Source organism: Peromyscus leucopus, chromosome 1 (assembly GCF_004664715.2).
Source record: "Peromyscus leucopus breed LL Stock chromosome 1, UCI_PerLeu_2.1, whole genome shotgun sequence".
In the NCBI taxonomy this organism is placed as follows: Eukaryota; Metazoa; Chordata; class Mammalia; order Rodentia; family Cricetidae; genus Peromyscus; species Peromyscus leucopus.
The window spans coordinates 7,741,243-7,764,623 of record NC_051063.1 but is presented as its reverse complement, the minus strand read 5'-3'; the positions used below and the strand labels follow the sequence as shown (position 1 = coordinate 7,764,623).

General features: G+C 38.3%; 1 non-coding gene and 1 pseudogene across 1 annotated transcript; one reads left to right on the top strand and one right to left on the bottom strand.

Annotated features, from left to right (window-relative positions):
• Positions 1–2,321: 2,321 nt before the first annotated feature.
• Positions 2,322–2,447, bottom strand: LOC114684300. Its single transcript, XR_003733284.1, has one exon. It is a non-coding gene; the product is annotated as a U6atac minor spliceosomal RNA (small nuclear RNA).
• Positions 2,448–16,628: 14,181 nt separating this feature from the next.
• On the top strand, positions 16,629–17,718 carry LOC114684295 (annotated as a pseudogene).
• The last annotated feature ends 5,663 nt before the right edge of the window (positions 17,719–23,381 follow it).

Below are 23,381 nucleotides of genomic sequence, written 5' to 3'. Positions count from 1 at the left end.
CAGACTTCAGCAGTTCAGGTTTTGAGAAGGACCCATGGAGTTGGCAAACTGATCACTCAACTTAATTTTTCTATCATAATTCTCTGGGCCAGCAGGGGGAGCAAAACTTAACTCTCTGGGGTCAGTGAAAAAGGGGAAAACATTACACACACACACACACACACACATCTCCAAGATGTCAGAATCTCACCAAGGGTGATGATGAATGGCAAGCCTTCAGCGGGTCAGAGAACCTTTTCTGATGTTTTCCTTCTCTTGTGTCTTATTTTTTCCCTTATAGCTTATCTACCCCAGCAAAATATTTCAAGCAATATAAAAATTACAATGTGGTTACATTCTATTTTTTAAGTGAATGATTACAATGAATACAAGTAAAAAAAGCAGCATGTTTTTCACATCCCTTACATGATTAAACATTTTACGTATTACAAGTAAAAAATAAGTTGTCCTAAGAACCCACATGCATTCATACCCAAGCAACTTGTTATAGATTAACAATATAAAAGCAAGCAAAGTTTTTTTCTCAGCCAGTTCTTTTGCTGGCAGGTTGCATTTTGTGGTTTCAAAGAAAGGATCAGTCACTTTATTATTTATCTCAAAAGGTAATCTTACAAAAAAAAAACCTTAAAAGAATCACAAATCTGAACTTTTATATATAAACTTAAGTAGTCAGTCAGCTCTACTTTATATTTTTGCTTGTGAGCCTAGCCTTTAATGGCTGAGCCATCTCTCCAGCCCCAGCTCTACTTTAAATTCTCCGGGTGCATACCCACTCATCAACAGTTTTTTTTTTTGTTTTATTAAATCATAACAGGAAGCAGAAGACAGAAATGGATGCAAGGAATTAATCATTACTCTTGATCACCAACCCATCCTAGCAAGAGAAGTATGTAACATGAATTGCTAAACGATCTTAAAAAACCCAGAGCCAGCTATTGGTGTGAAAGCTGAAAGATCAGGGGAATAGAACAAGCCAGTCACAAGTTTTTATTGATAGGAAATCCTCAGCCCAAGAGAGCTACTCCCTGTGTACTCATGCCTTATATACCTTTCTGTGCCCTGCCATCTTACTTCCTCTCTCTGCCCAGCTATATCACTTCCTTTTTCCTCCCAGCTCTATCACTTCCTGTCTGTCTGTACAGACCTCCAGACCTCTATGGTTAACTAGTGCTGGGATTAAAGGTGTGTGCCACCACACCTGGCTCTGTTCCTAGTGTGGCCTTGAACTCACAGAAATCTGGATGAGTCTCTGCCTCCCGAATGCTAGGATTAAAGGTGTGTACTACCACTGCCTGACTTCTATGTTTAACATAGTGGCTGGCTTTGTCCTTTGATCCCCAGACAAGCTTTATTTGTTAGAGCACAAATAAAATATTACCACAGAGGTATGTCAGCCAGCAATAGCCAGGCTGTCATTGTTCTTCTTTCTTGACTACAAATAGTCCCTCACTCAACTATGTGCCTTTTTAAACTTTAAATTGTTCCCCAAGATATTCTACTTCAAAGCCATTAACAAAAACACCTTAACCCAACTTCACTAACAATTCTACATGTCTAAATTATTTCTAAGGGTAGTGGTTGAATCATTAATCTGCTCTAGCAGCAATGCTTGGAAAAAGTCAATTACTATTCTCTAAGTACCAGTAACACTGCCCACTGAGGGGCTAGAAACCTCCTGAGAGTTTTTATACAACCCATAGATTATAAGGGATGTGGTGACCATGAAGGCAACTATCAGAGCTATGCTCAATAACACCATGAGGTCCTCAGACCATGTAGTCCTTTGGCACTTTGCCTCTTCAAGGCTCACTCAGGCACTCACTTTGTCAAATGCCTAGCCATTTTCCAAGAGCTCCAGTGCTGCCCATTGGTCCCTTTGAATCACCCCCGACACGTACTGAGGCAACTGGAAAGGGGGCATTCCAGGATCAGGTAGGAACCTGGTACAAGGGAAACTCCCATGAATCTATAAGAATGGCCCCAGCTAAGACTGCTAGCAATCAATGGTAGACATGTAACCTGAAATAGTTATCTCCTGTGACCCTACAGGACTTCCAGTGGAGGGATTGGGACACCAGCTTAGCCACACAACCTTTGACCTACAAGTCTGTCCTGCATATGGGAAGTGTAGGGGGAGTGAGGGGGCTTAAGGGTACAGTAGGGATTGTGGGAGTGGTCAACCAATGACTGGTCTAGCTAGCCTCTACCCTTTTCTTTTTAAAGCTTTCTCAGACAATTTTTTGTTGGGTGTTAAGAAAATTGCTTAGACTTTTTTTTATTAAGTTTTTTTTTCATTCATTTTACACACCAATCAAAGATAAAAAAAACAGTGGTTAGATGCCATAAAGTAGGTGCCAATGCCTTAACCATATATGTGTTGTTAGGCCCAAGGGCCTTTTCCATCCTTGTCAAGGGGAGTGCTAACCTTCTCTCCTTTCATACAACACTAGACATTTCTTTTTAGTTAATTTGAAATCTGTGTGGCATCCGGTATTGCTCAGAGAAACTTTCTTTCAGCTGTGGAAAATGGGATCTAAGACATGCTTAGCTCAGTCCTCCTTAGATGCTTCTATCTAGATGGCAAGAAACTGGGTGCTTTTCATGTCCACAATGGACCACTACCCAGAGCCAGAAGAACAGTCTATTTTCTAAGCCTTCCCATAATACTTAAGTTATTTCTATGCTGAATTCAAAGCTCCTCCTCTTTCTTGCCCTCTGAGAAGAAATGAAAATATCTAATGCTTCTTCTGAACAAAGATTTTTAGAAACATCCCCCATACTCTCATTAACATTAAAAATAGCTTCTTAAATATATGTACGGAACAGCAATCAATGTGAAGAGGCCATGAATTTTCAAGAGAGCAAGGAGGAGTGTAAAGGAGGGCTTGAAGAAAGGAAAGACAAGGGAGAAATGATTAACTATATTTTAATCTAAAAAAGAAATAATTTAAAAATAGCTACTTACAAGTGCATTTTATTTAAAATTTACAGAACACTTAAAAACATCTCGTGCAAATGCATCCTGATACCAAGTATAATGATGTACACCATTAATCCTAGCAGATGACTCTGTGAGTTTGACGCTAGCCTAGTCTACATAGTGAGTTCCTGGCCAACCAAAGCTCCATTGCAAGACCCCATTTCAAAAAATAAACTAAAATAAACTACTGTTTGAGATAAGAGGCGATCAGAGCTTACAGGCAATGGAAATGAGCTTTAACAAAGATAAGAGTCAAAAGCAGAGTTCTCCAGGCCTCTTTCTTTGTACTCTTCTCCAAGAGCGTATTCTCTTATCATTTCAAGTTAATAGTCTTCCACTTGGCCAGTCATTAGTCTCAGGACCAGTGCCAAAGTCCACCCAGCAACCCACTGTTCTGGCTTTCAATGTTCATGCTGCTCAGGACTGAAACTAGGGACAGCAATAAGCTCTGGTGAATGGATGGATTTTCACCCACAGAGATAGGGCTGCTAACCAGCTGCAGGCAAAGATCTGGGATGGCATGAAGGATTCATGTCCTAGGGATCAGTTGTTGCATAATCAAATTTCCCTCTAACTTCTCCTCTCGTGTATTTTGTTTACTGTGCCATCTCATTTCTCCAGTTTCCATGTTTTTAAAGCCATTCAGAAGTTAGAATTTTAGGAGACTCCTATGCATTGCCACTTTTGCTGTTGCTGTCTGAATTGTCTTGCTAGTGTTTGGATGTGGTTTGAGTGTGTGTGTGTGTGTGGTGTGTGTGTGTGTGTGTGTGTGTGTGCGCGCACAGAGGTCCCTGTGCTAGAAACTTAGTTCTTGGTGTCATGATATTGAGAAGCAATGGAACCTTAAAGAGATGTAGCCTAGGGCAAGGTAATTAGGTTACTAGGGATATATATGGTCCTCTGAAGTGATTGACACTAATGTAGTGAATTAGGGGTTCTCACCAGAGGAGACTGTAAAAGTACAGCTCACCCTTGAATTAGCTAGGGCATCCTTTCTCATTATGTGGTCCCTCTTGCACGTTCTCCCACTAGGATGCCACCTGGCTTGAAGCCCTTACCAAAGGACAAACATTTGAGGCCAATGGGTCTTGGACTTTGAACCTCCAAATGGTGAACTAATAAACTTTTTTTTTTCTTTTATTTTTGGTTGTGAATCTAGACTTTAACAGTCGAGTCATCTCCCCAGCCCAATCATATATATATACAACCTAGGGTGTTTTGTCATAGCAACACTTAATGTACTAAGTAAAAATCTTTGTATTTTCCTGGACATTAGAAATATTGTCCTCTTGTTTCTTACTGTTTTGGTTACTTTTGCTATAAATTTATACTCCACACTGTTTTCAGGCTTACCCTGAACTAAAAGCTGGCAAAGTCTAATTCCTACTTAGAACTATTCAATAGTGCCCCATTATATAGAGCATAATGGAAAGCCCCATAGGCTTGTAATTTAATTTGGAATTTTCCTCCAATTTCCAAAAGTCCTTTGCTAGGACAGAGTCACATCTATAGGACTAAGAATTATGTTTGCTGTTCTCTATTTACAACTATATTTTCCCCCAATTCCTTGTTTTGTTGCACAATAGATTTCCCCATTTCTGAAAACTTAACACTTGGCTTCTTGGCTTCCTGACAGAATTATCCTCTGCACCAAGGCCCATTAAAGTGTGCTCCTTCAAAAATCTCCCTCCATTCCTCTTCTTCCTGCTCCTCCTTTGCTTACACTTCTTTTCAATTTTCTGTTATATTAATCAGACAGAGTGACAGTTGTTTTAATTCACACGTTCATCCTATTGGTCGGAGCTCTCTAGAGGAACAAAACCAATAGGATGAATGTATGCATTAAAATAATTTATTAAATTAGCTCATACTAAAATAGTAACAATTGTTTCCCACCAAGAGGACAAGGATCTGGAGGTTGCTGATTATTTATGCCTGGGTGCTCCAGCAGTTGCTGGGTGTTTGTGGCTGAGTTCTCCAGCAGTTCCTGGGTGCTTTAGCAGTGTTTGTGGTTGGGTGCTCCAGGAGTTGCTGGGTGCATGTGGCTGGGTGCTTTAGCAGTGTTTGTGGTTGTGTGCTCCAGCAGTGGAAGCAGTCCTACTCTAGCAGTCTCTTACTGAGGCCAACAACCCTGTGGTTGCTCAGTCTACAAGGCTTGTAGACTAAGTCGTTCCAGGCTGGTGCTGAAAATCTGGAAGATTCCTGTCGAGCCTCTGGTTCTCAGTCAAGGATGGAAGACTGGAAATGCTGGTTCTGATAGCAGTGAGGGGAATCAGTAGCAGCAGCAACCAGAGATATTCACTCAGCCAAGAAAGGGAAGGCCAAGTGAACAAAAGGTGAATAACTTTTCTTCTGCTATGACCCTTTTACCTGCTCCTATACAAAATGGTTCTCCTCTTGGAGAGGGTCTTCTCATGTTAATTAAAGCAATTAGGTTAATCCTTCAGTTGAGGCTCCCTTCTCATATGATTCTAGTTTGTGGTAAGTTAAGGCTGGTTGCCCTCAGCAGTCTTTACAGGAACTCATGCTTCTCTGTCCACACTGTGTTTTCCCACGGCAGGAATCCGCTTGCTTTCAGTCTGTGCGATCATTCAATAGCTTCTTATTTCACTTGTCCATCAAGGCTTCTAATTGTTCTTATTAAACTCTTTCCTCTTTATGGTAATTAAGGCGATGTTGATAAGCATTTGGACTTCTTGTGATTCAGTTTTTAGGCTGTTTCCCTTGAACAACGTGGGAGAAACAACTGTGGTACCATACAGTACAATATATTGTCCTCAAGGCTCCCCTCATGTGTGATTCAAGCCAATATTTAAAAGACCCGATGTGGTGATATTTTGTTTGTGCTCTCACAAATAAAGCCTGCCTGGAGATCAGAGTGTGGAGCTAGACACTAAGGTCAGGCAGTGGTGGCACACACCTTTAATCTCAGCACTTGAGTGGAAGAAACAGGAAGTGATATGGCTGGGCGGAAAGAGGAAGTGATAAGGCAGGGTGGAGACAGGAGCTCACCCCCTTTCAGGCTGAAGAGTTGGCAAGGTAAGAGGTGGCTGTGGCTTGCTCCTTTGTTTCTCTAATTTTCAGCATTTACCCTGATATCTGGCTCTGGGTTTTTATAATTAAGACCAATTAGAATGCTACAACCCAACATTTTAGAAAATCCATTCATACAGCAGAAGCCCCACTCTTTTTAGTATTATAAATAGTATAGAGTAAGCCACCAGTACTTAATAAATGCTTAAAAATGTAATCTCTGGGGAAATAAACTGATTAACAAGCCCAGTTTCCCAGATGTTACCTTTTCTTTGATCTTTACATCATTATTAGCCTCATGACTTGTTTATTTCCTTCTTTTTGCTTTTCAAAGTTTTATTTATTTTTACTGTATGTGGAGGGGTGGATTGCCTGCATATATATCTGTGCATCACAAGTGTATCTGGTGTGGGATGATGTGAGAAAAAGGTGTTGGATCTCCCAGAACTGGAGTTGCAGATGCTATGTGGGCTCAGGAAGAGCAGCCAGTATTCTCAACACCTCAGTGATCTCTCCACCCCCCTTCCCCATTTCTTTCCTTTCTTCTCAAACAAGAGAAAACAAGATTGGCAGTGAGAGTTACAATGTACAAGATTTTGTTGCTATATTTCTGAGTTGTAACTAAATAAAAGGTGGAGTAATTCCACATCAATGTCTCCCCAAATAAATCTGGGGATTTCCTGTGAGCTTTGTTCCCAGGAAGTGAGCACCGTATCTCATTGTGGAAGTATTTCTATGTGTAATTAATTTATATAACATAAAAGAAGCAGGCTCAAGATGAGAGAGACAATAATCTTCTACTGGAGCTTATTCAGCCGCAAACCACGGGCATACTTTGTATTTTGTTCTTGTTTTGATGATCACAGGATGTATCTTATTTGCGGCTTACTTGGGCTATTTTCAGTGCCCGGGGAGACATGATGTACATTGTAGAATAATGCAATAAAATAATTGAACATTTTCCCTTGTCTGGCATATTTATACTTGTGTGCTCAGTCACATTAGAGGGGTTGGGAATGCAGCAGTCTCAGCTGTAAGTTATTATCCTGATGGAGCTGGCAGGCCTGGATGCTCTCTCTGAGAAGCAGGCTGGGTGTTCCAGTGGATGGATTGTTCTAGAGGCAGTGTAGTTCATGGAGAGGAAGTCGGCTATATTTAAAAGACAATAAAAGTCTGTGGAACAAAACAAAATAACATCTAATCCTTTGCCAGCAGAAGTTTTTCAGGGAAGTGCCAAATTAGTGACAGACCCAGGTCCTTCTTCTGAATCCAAAATGGGGAAGCAATCCAGCTGTGGTCACTTTAAGGATCCCAGAAATCCAGCTGCGGTTGCTCCACAGATCCCACTGACATGGAGATGGCTGCTCCATTTGTTCTGACCTCAGATGTGAGAAAAATGATTTAAAACTTGTCATCTCACCCAAGAAAATTCAGTTAAGAAAATGAAATAGCTTAAGAATCAAGAAGAAGCAAATGCAATATCATTTGAGAGTTGGGATTTGGATTCAGAGCCTCATACCAGACATTTTCACAACACTGGAAATGTGGAATACATCACAATCAGAAATAGCTCTCCATCCATTTCAAAGGAAGCTGGAAGATTCCCAGCAGACCAGTTCCTCTATTCAAGTTGCAGTAGATCTGGAAACCAAGCTTGAAGCACAGACAGGCTTCATTATGTTTACCCAAGGTATGCAAGGTTGGTTTGATCTTTGTTTTTCACAAAGCATGGCTGAAGAGTTTTCATTGAGAGTACAGCCCTGAGTTGGTTTGGGGAAGGAGTTAATGACTAAAATGTGAACTTGCCAACATGAAAGTTTTGATCTCAGATACAAAGACTAAGGTAAACTGGGTGTGGTACAAGCAGTTAGGAGGGCAACTGAGGCAGAACAATCCCGAGTTTGAGGCCTGCCTGTGCTGCATAGTGAAACTGTCTTAAAGAAGAAGACTAATAACTTAAATTTCTGAATTCTAATTTCCTTTGCTTCTCAGGAATATTTTGAAAAGTACTTGACTTCCTAAAATTGGTTTTCATTGCCAGAGAAATGAGACTGTTGTGTGACTTAGTGGTAAACAGGATATGTATTATTTGAAAAACTGTATCTACACAAAGATTTCTGGATCTGTGATAAACTATTGCATGGATACTATTGTCAATTGAATAATTTTCCCCATAACTTTCAGTGAGTTAGAAATCTGTAATGAATTGGAATTGATCTGGTAAAACAACTTGCAGGTATCATCAGAGATGACATAGTCTCCACCATTTAGCACCTAAATAGAAAAAATGCCTCAGCCTCACAACAGCCATGAGAAGTTGTTGTAGACTATTATTTTAAAGATGTGTTACATTTGTTTATGCTGTGGAATATTTGTTTAATGATGCAAAGATGTGTTGCATTCTTTTATGTTGCATTTGTTTAACTCTGTGAAGTTGTGTTAACTTTGCTGGTCTAAAACACCCGATGGTCTAATAAAAAGCTGAACACCAATAGCAAGGCAGAAGAAAAGATAGGAAGGGCTGGCAGGCAGAGAGAATAAACAGGAGGAGAAATCTGGAAGGAAAAGAAGAGCCAGAGAAGGAGGAGGACTCCAGGGTCAGCCACCCAATTACACAGCCAGCCAGGAGTAAGAAGTAAAGAAAAGCATATAGGATAATGATAAAAGCCCAGAGGCAAAAGGTAGGTGGGATAATTTAAGAAAAGCTGGCTAGAAATAAACCAAGCTAAGGCTGGGCATTTATAAGTAATAATAAGTCTCCATGTGTATTTGCTTGGGAGCTGGGTGGCAGGTCCCCAAAGAACCAAAAGAGTAAAAAATACCAGCTACAAGAAGTTGTATTATTTACTTCATTTTATAGGCGAGGAAACTATAACAACAGGAGGTTGAATGATTTGCTAAAGTTAGACAATTAAGTGGAGACTTCAAACTGGAGGCAGTCTGTGTTCAATCAACTCCAGTGCTCTAAGACCAGACAATTGAATAGGTGGAGGAAATGAAATTGTGTTCATGGCCCATGTCCTCACAAAGGACAGGGAGAGAAAAAAGAGAAGGGCAGTGGAAAGGGGATAAAAAAAGAGCCTGGTGAGTCAGAATAGAACAAATGAACAGCAGAAAACAGTTTTGCATTTTTACTGACTCTGTCCTTATTCTGCAAACTTAAAAAGTCACAGCATTAATATCTCAAGGAGATGGTGATAAGCCCTGCTTTTAAAATGTATTTCATACATATTTAAGACATATTTCTAAGTATGTATTTGTAATATACATTATACTAATTATGTTTATAATAAAGAACACACATATACTTATGATAAAAGCTTATATATTTATAATAAAAGTACACACAATATTTTTTATATTTATAAACATAATAAATGTGCAATCATGTCAGTGTTTCTTTTTTTTTAATCCCTTAAATTAACATAATAGACCATAGGGCATTCTGTTCAAGGGTGTGTTTGTACCAATTAAGTGTGAGGGGGTTATGGGTTGTAACTTCTAAATGATATTGTGAATATAGCTAGTAAAATGCTCTTAATGAATTGTGTCTTAATTACGTGAGTTGATAGCAAAGACAAAATTGGTATTCTAATTCAGATAAGAAGCATTTTATAATTAAATAATGACTTTTTTGAGGTAGGTTGAGAAGAGTAATTTGATCTATGAGTGATTTTCCAATACTCAAAGATCACATTCAAGGAATTTGCTAAAACCAACTATAACTTTTGTTTGTATAATGTTTCAATCTTTGTATATCCATATTTTTATTTTGGAAAATTTAACTACATTTTTATTTAAAAATTTCCAGACAATATATTTTGCTTATATTCTTTCCCCTCTCCCAACTCTTTCTTTCCATATCCTCCATACCTCCCTCCCTCCTCAACTTCATGCTTTTTCCTCTCTCTAAACAACAACATCAGAAGAAACAAAAAGTTAAAATAAAAATAAACAAATAAGACAAAAATGCTACCAAACAAATAAAACACTCAGAGGCCCTTTTGTGTGGGTCAACTGCTCCTGTGCATGGGTCTTCCCTGGAGTGTGGTTAATATTTAATGACGCTCCATTGGAGAGCACTGATTTCCCTTTCTCCAGAACATCAATTGCAAACAGTGTTTTGGTTAGGTGTGAGACTTTGTGTCCAATTTCCTTTCTCAGTGCTGGGATTTTTATCTGGTTTGAATCTGTGCAGGTCTTGTGTGCTGGTGCCAGTCTTTGTGGGGTCACATCAGTCCTGTTTCATCTGGAAAATACTATTTTCTTAGAGTCATCCACTACCTTTGGCTCTTGCCATCTTTCTGTTTCTTTTTCTGCATAGGCTCTTGAACCTTGAGGGATATAATAAAGACATCCTATTTATTTTAATTACTATCTCCTGTATGAAGAAATGTCTCTTATGAAAGCTGAGTGATGCTCTGACCTATAGGCATAACAATATGACATTAGGAGTTATTTTATTGCCTTTAGGAGAATAATAGTAAAAGCTTTTCCCATAGGACCCAAGACCTATCTAGTCTCAGGTTCTCGAACACTTTAGTAGTGTCAGGTATGGGTTATATCTCATGGAGTGGGCCTTAAATCCATTTTTTAAAAAGCATTTGGTTACTTCCATAACATTTGTGCCACTACTGTACTAGTATGTGTTGCTTGCAGGTCTATGTTGTGCAGAACAGGGTTTATAGTTGGGTGAGACTGATAGTTACTTTTCTCCTCCAGTAGCATGCAAAGTACCTTCTAGCACCATGACTGCTAGTCAATAGGGTGAATGCTGTGGAATGTCTTCCTGTGTGCTGTGAATATGTGTTACTCTCATTGATTGATAAATAAAGATGCTTTGGCCTATGGCAAAGCAGGATATAGCTAGGTAGGAAATCCAAGCAGAGATATAGGAGAAGAAGGGTGGAGTCTGGCAGACTGCAGACAGCCACTAGAGGAACAAGATGTATTAGAACACAGTTAAAGCACAAGACATGTGACAAAACATAGATTAATAGAAATGGGTTAATTTAAGTTGTAAGAGCTAGTTAGTAATAAGCCTGAGTCATCAGCCAAACATTTATAAGTAATATTAAGCCTCCAGGTCAATTATTTGGGAAGTGGCAGCTAGGTATTTGGGAGTGCTGGTGGGACAGAAAAGCTTCCGTTTACATTTGGCGCCAACACAGTACACATATATCTATGTAAAGCCTGAGAAAGCTTGAAAAAGGGTGTCTAGACATACAGAAATTACCCAAGCACAGCTTCATAGTTCATGTCTCTCATTGCAGGCTGTAGTACAGAACTACATCCCCTGGCCATGGTGGGCTTCAGCTGAACATGGTGGACTCGCACAGTCTCTCAGGGCTTGATACAAAGAGGTTTCTCCCAGCTGCTGCCTATGGTCTTAAGAGCACAGCTGTAGGCCTAAGAACACAGCTGCATGCTACTTGGTGGCAGCATGGACCCCAGAATTGGGAGGGAGGTAAGCATGACTCTCATTGGTACCTCCACTATGTTGGATGTACCCAAGAGGGATGGAACCAGCAGCCAAAGCTGCCACTTTGGTCCTAGGCCCACTTAGCAGTTTAAAGACTCTAGCGATAAAAAAAAAAAAAAAAAAAAAAAAAAAAAAAAAATACAGATATACAGTGTAAGAGGTCCAGACAAAAAGATACCCTCTAAATGGGTTACAATGTGTTTAAAATGTACATAGGCTTGGGAGAGAGTGGAAAAAATGGTATCACAGCTATAGAAAAGAATAGTTTCCAAAATAATATGATAAAGTCTTTAAAGAGAGAAATAAAATAATAAAAAAGAATAGTCACATAGAGATGGAATACACAGGGAGTCTGGATCCTATATTTTATTGTGTTGATTTTGTTTTGTTTTGTTTTTGATTGCTGAAAAGCAAAAGACAGCTGCTAAAAGACATAAGATTGAGAAATGGACTGCTAAATTAAACCAATCTAAATATTTTAGGAATGCCTTAACTTTAAAAAAGAAGCCAAAACTTGATCTGTTTGGGAGGCATCTAGGCAGTGGTACCAGGTCCTGGGCTCATTGCATGAGTTAGCTGTTTGAAACCTGGGACTTATGCAGGGACGCTTGGCTCAATCTGGGAGGAGGGGACTGGACCTGCCTGGACTGAGTCTATCAGGTCGATCCCAGTCCTTGGGGGAGACCTTGATCTGGAGGCGGTGGGGATGGGGAGTGGGCTGGCGGGAAGGGGAGGGGGGCAGGAAGGGAGAGAACAAGGGAATCTGTGGCTATTATGTAGAACTGAATAGTATTGTAAAATAAATAAAAAAAAAGTAAAAAAAAAAAAGAAGCCAAAAAATATATTTGTCAAATGGAAATCAAAAATGCTTTTTAGTTTTGTTCCCACAGAAGATGAGAGGTTATGGATTCCTACAGGAATAATATGGATCAGGTTTGAGCAAAAGAGACCTCCTAAATCTTGACAGGTGATATCTATCAACAAAGGTTATTGCTGATCTTTCCAGGACTTGGTCATTATCTCAAAATTTTCTCAGGGACTCTTGGGGATGCCTTCACCCACAGACAGCAGGAAGCATTATGGAGAAAACTACACCCACATTCCCAAGAGTTGGGGGGTATGGATGGTCTTTTGTTATTTGGTGGGTTATGGATATTTGTAATGATTTAGGGGAATATAAGACTATATGATAAAAAGACACCTATCAATCTCAGATATTTTGAATTAGCCTGGATTTTGGTATAGTGATACAAATTTAAAGTTAATTTTGTTATACTGTATATATGTTTCTATTCTTGTTTAAAGGATTTTTGTATATTGATACAAATTTAAGGTTACTTTTGTTACAACATAAGTATATATGTTTCTACACTTGTTTAAGGCATTGTACCTATGTAGTTCACTTAAAATATAAGGTAAAGTTCTAAATTTTAAATGCTATTATTATAGACTATTTAGGATAATCAAAAACATAGGTTAGTAGTTAGTCATCTATAACAATCAAATTGTAGATTTGTTATGTATGTTTTCAGGATCATATAGAGATATATTTTAGATAAATGATCTTAAAATACTTCAAAGACCTATAGAATATGGCATTTAAAATGTTTTGTTAACATAGGGCTTTTCATGACAATGAGACACATCTGCTCCTGGCAGCACCAATTCACTTCAGAGATAATGGGCATCGAAGAAACTCCTTATGGAGTTTGCTTTCAATGTGGCAAGGCTAGCCATTTGGGCAAGAAACTGCTCTTGCCTGGACTGCTTGACAGTATGCTGTATAAACTGGACATTCAGGACCCATATGAAAATAACCATTCAACTTTGCCAAAACAAGGTGGGATGGTTCTTCTAATTCCTTTACAGAGGAAACTGCCAGACATTCTGCAGGACACAGAGGAAAGCAATTGATGAATTTCTCCAAAATAGATGGGGGGGACAGTCCTTCAAATTTCCTGTTTTACTAAAAAGTCTGCTGGAGACTCTAGGCTGATAGGCTGAGACAGAGGCCCCAGTGTTGCAGAAGAACTTTGAATGACTGTCCAGACAGCTAGATGTCTTTGTCATCTCTAGAGTTTTGGAAGTTACTTGCAATGCACTTCCTGTTTACTCAGGTAATATTATATCCTTCTGGAGTCTTTGATGGAGTTGAAGACTACATAGTTATAATTTTACTTAGCTATGATAAAAGGTAAATTAGACATGAAACTTTAGACTTACAAAAATAGAATAGATGAGTATTTTTTTTTAATTTTGCTAAATACAAATAGGCTAGATATTGTAACTATAATTCTTGCTTGCTAATTCTTTTGTTATATGTAATTTTACCATATTAAAGTTAAAAACTTCCTTTTTAAGTAGACAGAAAAGGGGAAATGCTGTGAGATGTCTTTCTGTACTTTTTGAATATGTGTTGCTCTCATTGGTTGAAAAATAAAGATGCTTTGGTTTATGGCAAGGCAAGATATAGCCAGGCAGGAAATCCAAGCAGAGATATAGGAGAAGAAAGGTGGAGTCTGATAGACTCCAGCCAACCACCAGAGGAGCAAGATATATTAGAATACAGGTAAAGCCATAAGACAGGTGGTAAAACATAGACTAATAGAAATGGGTTAATTTAAGTTGTAAGAACTAGTTAGTAATAAGCTTGAGCCATAGGCCAAATAGTTTATAATTAATATTAAGCCTCTGAGTGATTATTTTAAAAGGAGCTGTGGGACCGGGCAGGACAGAAAAACCTCTGTTTATAGGTAAGAGATTCTAGTTGGGCACCAACTCAATTTCCCAATGCTTGATGACAAAGTTGTTTGTTCAGCAATAAGGACTTAGCATTAGATTGTGGAGAGTAACCAATAGCCCCTGGGATGGTTGTGTTGGGACAGCTGATACAAAGAGATCCATGGGATCTCTGGCCAGTGACTCAGTGTATCCTGGCACTGGAGCTTTTATTTGGTGGAATAACACTTCTGGTTGATAGAATAGCATCCATCATGTAGCGACTTCATTTATATTCTTTTCATACATGTCTATATTTTAGGAAGCATCTATATTGGTAAGTTTCCTTGTGGCTTTTCAAAAAGCCTTTAGTATTTGTTGTCCCTCTGCATATTCTATCCTCTACCACCCCTCTACTTATTTAATCCGTCTCATTCTAGTTTCCCCTTTATTTCTTTATATCTCTATATTCTATTTCCTTTTCCTTTGAGGATCTCACCCTCACCCATGGTCCCTCATTAGCCACCTAACCTCTGTAATTGTTTGGATTGAAATGCACATATCTGAATTTTAAAAGTTAACATCCCCATGTAAGAGAAGACATGAAATATTTGTCTTTTGAAATCTAGGTTACCTCAGTCAGAGTGATTGTTTCTAACTTCATCTATTTACCTTAAATTTTCATTTTTAACAACTGAATAGTATTCCATGTGTCAGTGTACCACATCTTCACCATTCATTCATCAGTTGATAGACATCTAGACTGTTTCCAATTTCTGCCTATTATGAATACAGTAGTAATGAACATGGATGAACAAGTATCTCTGTAGTAGGACATGGAGTCTTTTGTGTATATGCTTGAGTGGAATAGCTGGATCTTGTGGTAGATCTATTCTTGGCTTCTTTTTTCCTTGGAGAACTCTTCATAATGATTTCCATAGTAGTTTTACCAGTTTTCACTCCTACCAACAATGGATAACTATTCCCTTTCCCTACATCCTCCCCAGCATGTGCTGTACTTTGTTTTATTAATCTTGGTCATTCTGACTGGAGTAAGATGAAATCTCAAAGTAGTTTAATTTGCAGTTTCCTGATGGCTAAGGATGTTGAACATTTTTTAAAAAAGATTTTTCAGCCACTTATGTTTCATCTTTTGATAATTCTCTTTTTAGTTCTCTACCTCATATTTCAATTGGTTTTTTTTTTTTTGATATTCAGGTTCTTAAAAAACTCTTTATAAATTCCAGATACTAACCATCTATCTCATTTGTAATTGGTAAAGTTTATTCCCTCTTCTGTAGGCTGCTTCTCTGCTTGAATGATGGTGTGTACCTTTGCTGGACTAAAGTGTTTAGCTTCATGATGTCTCATGCATTATTATTAGTTATTATTCTTATTGTATTGTTATTTCAATGTCCTATTCAGATAGTCCTCTCCTGCTGATGAGTTCAAGAATATTCTCTACTTTCTCTTCTATCAGATTCAGTGTACCCAGACTTCCGTGAGGTCCTTGATCCCTTTGGAGTTGAGTTTTGTGCTCAATGACAAATATGGGTCTATTTTCATTCTTTAACACTCAGCCATCTAATGTGATTAGCACCATCTGTTCAAGACACTGCCCTTTTTTTAATGCATATTTCTGGCTTTAAAAAAATCAGATGTCCATAGGTGTTTGGAATTATGTCTTGGTCTTCAATTCTATTTCATTGATTACTATTTCTGATTAATATTTTTATGACAATCCCATTCTGTCCTTTTTACTGTAGCTCTATAAACAATTTGGAATCTAAGATGGTGAATCCTTCAGTAGTTCTTTTATTATGGATAATTGTTTTAGCTATTTTGGTTTGTGTGTTTGTGTGTGGGGGTGGGGTGGGGTGTGTGTTTCCATATGAATTTCTGTGAGGAATTGTGTTGGAATTTTGATGGGGATTGTGTTTGAACCTGCAGACTACTTTTGGAAGGATGCCTATTTTCACAATATTAATCCTACAAATCCAGGATCATAGGAGATATTTTCATCTTCTGCTGTCTTCTTCAATTTCTGTCTTTCTTTAATGTCTTAAAGTTTCTTATCAAACAAGGCTTTCACTTTCTGAGTTAGATATATCTCATTATATATATACATATATATATATTTGAGTCTATTGCTAAAGGTACTGTTTCCCTCATTTCTTTCTCAATATTCTTCTCATTTGTATATAGGAAGACAACTGATTTTTATTAGCTATAGAAGTTTCCTGGGTGAGTCTTTAGGATCTTTTTTGTATAATATCATATAATTTTTAAAAATTTCAAAAGTTGATTGTCAGAAATACCTGGAGATGATACTAAATGATCCCCATCTGAATGTTCTTGCTTTTTAATCGTCCTGCAAAATGAACCCAGCTTAGTAAAAATCAAAGGAGATCATCATTGAAAAATGTGCTATCACCCCAGGAGAACTCACGTTAAGCAACAGAGCATTTTGCTTCTCTCTCACAATGTACGGGAACCAGAAACTGGATGCTCATAATCAAGAAAGGCAGAATTTCATCCAGCACTTCTCCCAGATCGTCAAGGTGCTGACTGAGGATGAACTAGGCTACCCAGAGACAGGCGTTATCATTTACCCAGCTCAAGAAGGTCCTAGAGTACAATGCTGTGGGAGGCAAGTACAATCGGGGTTTGACAGTGCTCCGAGTATTTCAGGAGCTGGTGGAGCCGAGGAAACAGACCGCCGAGAGTCTTCAGCGGGCCCTAACTGTGGGCTGGTGTGTAGAACTGCTCCAGGCTTTTTCTTTGTGTCAGATGGCATCATCTTCCCTCACTCGCCGTGGACAGATCTGCTGGTATCAGAAGCCAGGCACAGGCTTGGATGCCATCAACGATCCTCTGCTTCTAGAAGCCTGCATCTTACCACCTGCTGAAGTTCTACCGCAGGGAGCAGCCCTACAGCCTGAACATGCTGGAGCTCTTTCGGCAGAGTTCTTATCAATGGAGTCTGGGCAGACTCTCGACCTCATCACAGCCCCCCAGGGCCATGTGGATCTTGGTAGATACACTGAAAAGAGGTACAAATCTGTTGTCAAGTACTGTCGCAACTGCCATGTACATGGCTGGCATTGATGGGGAGAAGGAGCATGCCAATGCCATGAAGATCCTGGTGGAGATGGGCGAGTCCTTTCAGATCCAGGATGACTATCTTGATTTCCATGGTTACCCCAGAGTGACTGGAAAGATCGACATCCAGGACAAGAAATGCAGCTGGCTGGTGGTTCAGGGTCTGCAAGGAGCCTCTCCACAACAGCGCCAGATCTTAGAGGAGAATTATGGGCAGAAGGACCCAGAGAAGGTGGGGCAGGTGAAACCATTGTATGAAGCACTGGATCTGCCATCCCTGTTCCTCAAGTGTGAGGAAGATAGTCACAGCCGCCTGAGGAGCCTCATAGAACAGTACTCTGTGCCCCTGCCCCCAGCTATCTTCTTGGAACTAGCAGAAAAGATCTACAAGCAGAGAAAGTGACCTCTAGATTGCAAAGGCTTGAAGGGAGGGGTCTCAATAAATTATTGTACAACAACAACAAAAAAAAGAAAAGAAAAGAAAAGAAAAGAAAAGAAAAATGTGCTATCAGTTTTAAAATTCTGGACAAGACCAATTCTTTGGAAAATATGTTGATTATAGCTTAGATCAAGTTTTAGATAGAAATGACAATTTAAAGTCTTTTAATTTAAACTCAGACCTCTATAAGTTTTATTTAGCGACTTTTGCTACTGATAAGAGGCATTGAAATGGACAATCTTCCTTTCTTTCATGTAATGCTTGAGGCAGGAGAAACAAGGGGCTCCATTAACTCTTCTTGGGCTTCTTTCCCCTTAAATGGTTATATTGAATTTTCATTGTATCAAAGTGAATTATATAAGTTCAATATGTACACTTAAATAAGCTTTGAATTACCCTACAATAAGTTCTCTCAACAAGTAGAATCAATCCAAACTATCCTCATGTCCTGTTTCTTTATACCATTCTCCATGTGATGAGCATTGCAAAATTGGTATTTTGCCTGCATGTATGTCTATGACCATGTTATGCAATACCAGCAGAAGCCAGAAAACAAATATGTTGAGACTTATCTCAAAACATTACTACTATTAATGATCTTGTTTCCATAAGAAAACACATTCTAGGGGCTGGAGAGATGGCTTAGCAGTTAAGATCACTTTCTGCTCTTCCAGGGGACCTGGGTTCAATTCCATTACCCATGTGGCAGCTCCAACTGTAACTCCAGTTTCAAGGAATCAGGCAAACTCACACAGACATACAAGCAGGCAAAACACCAATTCACGTGTGCAATAAAAATAAATTAAACTCATTCTAAATTCTGCAACATTTATTTGAGATATAATGTTAAAACATTTCATTTGTGAGATGAATAACTTCCAGTTCCTTCTGTGGACCTTAACTGTATATATCTGGTTTACTGCTTGTTCCAGGTATTATTTATATTCTCATAGACCTTTTTATACCACAGTCTCTATAAATCCAATCTACTTAACACCACAAAAAGTAGCTTGTTGGAGGCACTATTTTTAGAAAGTTGTTAAGAAGTGGTTGTAAGCCATAGCCAGTACCACTGTTGGCTGTGGGCATCACAGGAACCTGGGAAGGAGGGTGATGGTAGAAAGAGACATAAGACTTTGGGCTTACTTCAAGAATGAATAATTTTTATTTTCCACACTGCTCTTTATATATTGTTAAGATAGCTACTAGAGATAGTATATTATAAGCAGAGTTTGAGCAAAATATCTTTGACTCCTTTATCTGAGTTTTTCTTCTGCTCTTAAATGGCCTTGTGAAGTTGGTTTGAACTGGAGGACATTCCTCCTAGGCTTTATATTATGCCTGAAGTTTTCTGCAGTCACTGGATGACATCTGAGTCAGAATTTGTGCTGGAAAGAGGAACTGCGGACCATCTGGACCCAGCAGTACTAGAATGTGCCTGATGTCTCTCTGCTTTTCATAAAAGATATCTTTCAGAAGCAAGCAATTATGACAATGTTAGAATTTGGCATCCACTCTTAAAATTGTGATTTGATTTTTTTAAAGCCTTTTATTTTTTATTATATGTATATTGGTATTTTGCCTGCACGTATGTCTATGGCCATGTTATGTAATACCAGCAGAAGCCAGAAGATGGTGCTGGATCCCCTATGATTGAAATTCCATAGCTGTGAACTGTCATGTGGGTGCTGGGAATGGAACCCAGGTCCTCTTTTCTTATTTTAGTGTAATATGAGTAAGCATAGTCGTTATTATGATGATGAGGTTTATCTTTATTCGGAAACCAACTGTTGATGCAATTATAAGACTGGAGTTGGTGTATTAGTTTGGTCACTTTATTGTGATTTCTGTGTCCTTTAAAAACTTTATTCTTTGGAATTTCATTCATGTATGCTTCTGCGTCTTTTTTTTTTTTTTTTTTAATCCCAGCAAGATTTTGATGAAAGCTGTAAGGCTCAAAACCATGGAAGTCAGTGTTGCATGCTCTTTACATGGATTTCCACATTTGGACTTTGTAGCAAGCTTATGTGTGTACGTACGTGCTATCCTTTTAAATTTACTGACTAGAAACTTATTTCCTGGGATCAAGATAACATGTTTAGGAGCACACAATGAGACACTGAGCTCTGCCCTGACCTCAGTCTGCATGGAACCTTTTACTTTATATAGTGTTTCTACTATGTGGAGGGTCTTGCTTTGGCCATCGAAAGGACCTGGATTTTATTCTGGAGTCTATTACTAACACTGCTAATTTAGATAAGGTTTCTTGCTATGTTTTAAAACATTGTCTCTGGTAAATGGAATTAAAACCACCATCTGAGAGAAAACATGTTTGAATTAAAATCTATCCTACAATTCAAAAACCATGACCTTGCCTTTTAAATGCTGAGTGTTCCCTGACCACTGACTTTTCTTTTTCTTTCTCCTGTTCCCACTTACACTTCTATGCCTAAACACTTGGTATGCGTGTTCCTGAACATTTGCTGAGTTTCCCGTTTTCCTGTTTAATAAGAAATGTTTCATAATCTGTACTGTTCATTTTAGTATCAGATTTGATTCTGTTTGCTTGCATATTTCAACAAGGTGAAGATGCATAAAAGAACAAGTGAGGAAAAGAATGAAATTAGAATCGAAGGCCTGGCATGGTTGAAGGCATGAGCGGTATACTTAACTTGACTGTAACTACTCACACCAGCCAAGGAAAATTCTTAGAAATTTCCTAATCACATAATGAGTTCAAAACTGAGGTTTGCGGGTCAATGAGATGGCTCAGTGGGGAGACATTTGATGTAAAAGTCTGGTGACCTCTGTTCAATTTCTGAAGCCTAGGTAAAGGTGGATGGAGAGGAATGCCTACACAAAGTTGTCCTCTGATCTCCACACAAATGCCGTGCCATGTGTGCTCACACATACACATCAGGCACACACATAAAATAATGATAATATTTTTTAAAAAATAAAAAAATGAGGTTTGAACAAAATTCTACAAGCTATTTTAATCGTTGTTTATAGGTTTGGTGTGTCTACGTGTATTTGTATTATACACTTGTGTGTGCATGTGTGTGATACACATTTGAATGAAGAAAAGGTTAACAGTGACTTAAGGGCCATGTTGATTAAAGTTAGACTTCACTTTGCCTAAGTTTACTCATTCCTACTGAAAACTGGAATCAAGACAGTCGCTGCATCTTGTCTGTATGTGAGCACAGAGAGGAGTGCTCTCAAAGGTTAACTGTGAGCTTGCTCTGACTGCATAGGCCTATAGTCCTGAAATCTTCGTATGCTTTTTTTTCCCTCTTCATAAACAATACAAAGAAGTTGACAGGTCTGAAAGGGGCTTATGTGAAAAGATAATTAAGAGCTTTAGAGAGTGTCAAGAGTCAATAGCTCAGCACCGTCAGCACTCTGGAGTGTTGCAGGCTATAATTAGATGGCATGGAGGTGTAAGGCATGCTTGGCAGTTGATTCCTGCATGATCTCCAAGGGAAGAAAACAAAGAGCTGCCTCCATGAGATGTTAAGCAAAGTGGCGAACAGATGTACAGGACTCAATTCTCTCAAGGGTCTGCTCTGTTTTCTCAGATGGCATGATTTTGGTGAGAAGTTTCTTTGCCTTTTGTTTGATATTCATGTGGGCTAATTTGTCTGTGCTCAAAATTCCCCAAATCCTCCAGGATTTAGGCAGAAATCTTCTTCACTCTATGAATGAGATCATTCCTCAGTGGTTTCAAAGCATTGTCCTTATTATTGAGTAAAATTGCAACTTTTTGACATTTTTTGTTTTGAGATTATAATTACAATATTTCTCTCCTCTGTTTCCTCTCTCCAAACCCTCCCATATACCCATTCTTGTTCTTTTTCAAATTCATGACCTCTGTTTATCATTAATTGTTATGTGTTAATACTACTAGTCAAAATTTGACCTTAAAAGTTTCTTATTATACTGAACCTTCAATTGAAGAGCAATGCTTAATTTAAAAATGTTGTACATTAAGTAACATATCTATACTTATACTTTACTAAATACTTAAAATATGCCTATATAATTATATAAATCAAATAAACACAAATTTGGAGAGCATGTGACAGAAAGTTGGCTTGAAATTAACTGGTATGATCTCAAAATGTAACTATTTTGAAAATTTATTTCTTGCCTCCAAGAAATATCACTGTGATTAAAGATTAAACCCACATAGATCTACTAATTTTGATGTTTCATTCAAATCATTTTAAAATAAGAAATCATAAAACATTACAGATAAAACTGAATTCATCCTCAGTCTCATTGCCTTTATTTATTCCAGGGACAATTACTTTAGTTACTTTTTAATAATCTGTATACAGCAGCCTGGGCAGCAAGCTAACTCACCAGGATGATTTATTTCAGGCCAAGATGTTTCAATGCATTTTTAGATTCTAAAGTGTAGAAGAATTCTCTTGAAGCTCTCATTCTCTCTAACCCTAAACAGCAAGCTAGCTCAGGTCCTTAAAATATTGTTTTATTTCACTCAGAGCTGTGGCTTTGACTTGTAGTCCTTCAAAGCATTCTTTGCCCAACCAGTTTTCTGTATTATCTCCACAGCCATTCCTCTTTTATTAGATGCTATCATGCTATTTCACGCCTTCTAATGCTCTACAAAGCTCCATATTCTCTACATTAGTGGTCAGAAACAAAATCTAGTCTTTAAGGTAGAAGCAGGGGCTCCACAGTCTACTCCAAACCAACTTTTCAAGCTTGTTGTCATTAATTCTTCCTTATGCATTGGTGTTCTTCCTGGACATTAACTGGCTCTCAACCATGCCTGAGTTTTCCACAGCACATTGCCTGCCAATAGAACTATAGTTGAACATCTAAAAATGATGCCACCTGGATGAAAAATTACTCGACAGTTTGTGTCTTTACTACTAAACTCCTACTCACACTTTCTAGGTACTTTGATGACCAGTATGTTAACTAGCTCATAATAATTGTCACTGACCTAAGTATCTAACTCTTCAAACTCTGAACCTAAACAAGACAAGGAAAATTAAACTCATTCCCCATTGTATCCCTTAGCATATCACAATAAATACTTTATGCAATTAATAGAGTGGAAGATGACAAAAGAAGTATTATTTCTTATTGACTTTTATACTTCTTACATTCAGAATAACATTTGATATACATGAAATGCTCATGAACAGGTTTTAATATATCAGCGGTTGTCAAACTATGTACTATTGATTGAATATAGCCCAACATTTGTTTTAATAAGCAAAGACATATTGGAACACACCCACACATTCTTTTATGTGTTGTTACCAGTGCTTTAGAACAGAATTGAATAGTTGCAATGCATTGTATGACCCACAAAGATTAAATATTTCCTAGCTAGCCATTTCCAGAAAAGGCTTTCTGACCAAATGAATGAAAATGGGCTGTGCATTAGGGTGATGCAAGATCAGGCAATAGTACCAATTATCATCCAAATTTGTCATTTTAGAAGATTATTCTGTCTTCCTTTCTATCGACATGAAGATAGACATGTGTGCAGTTATTACCAGCATCTGTGCCTTCACTTGATGATGTGTGATGATCATTTATCACAAAAGATAATTTGGACAGATACTTGGGATCATATCTGTTCA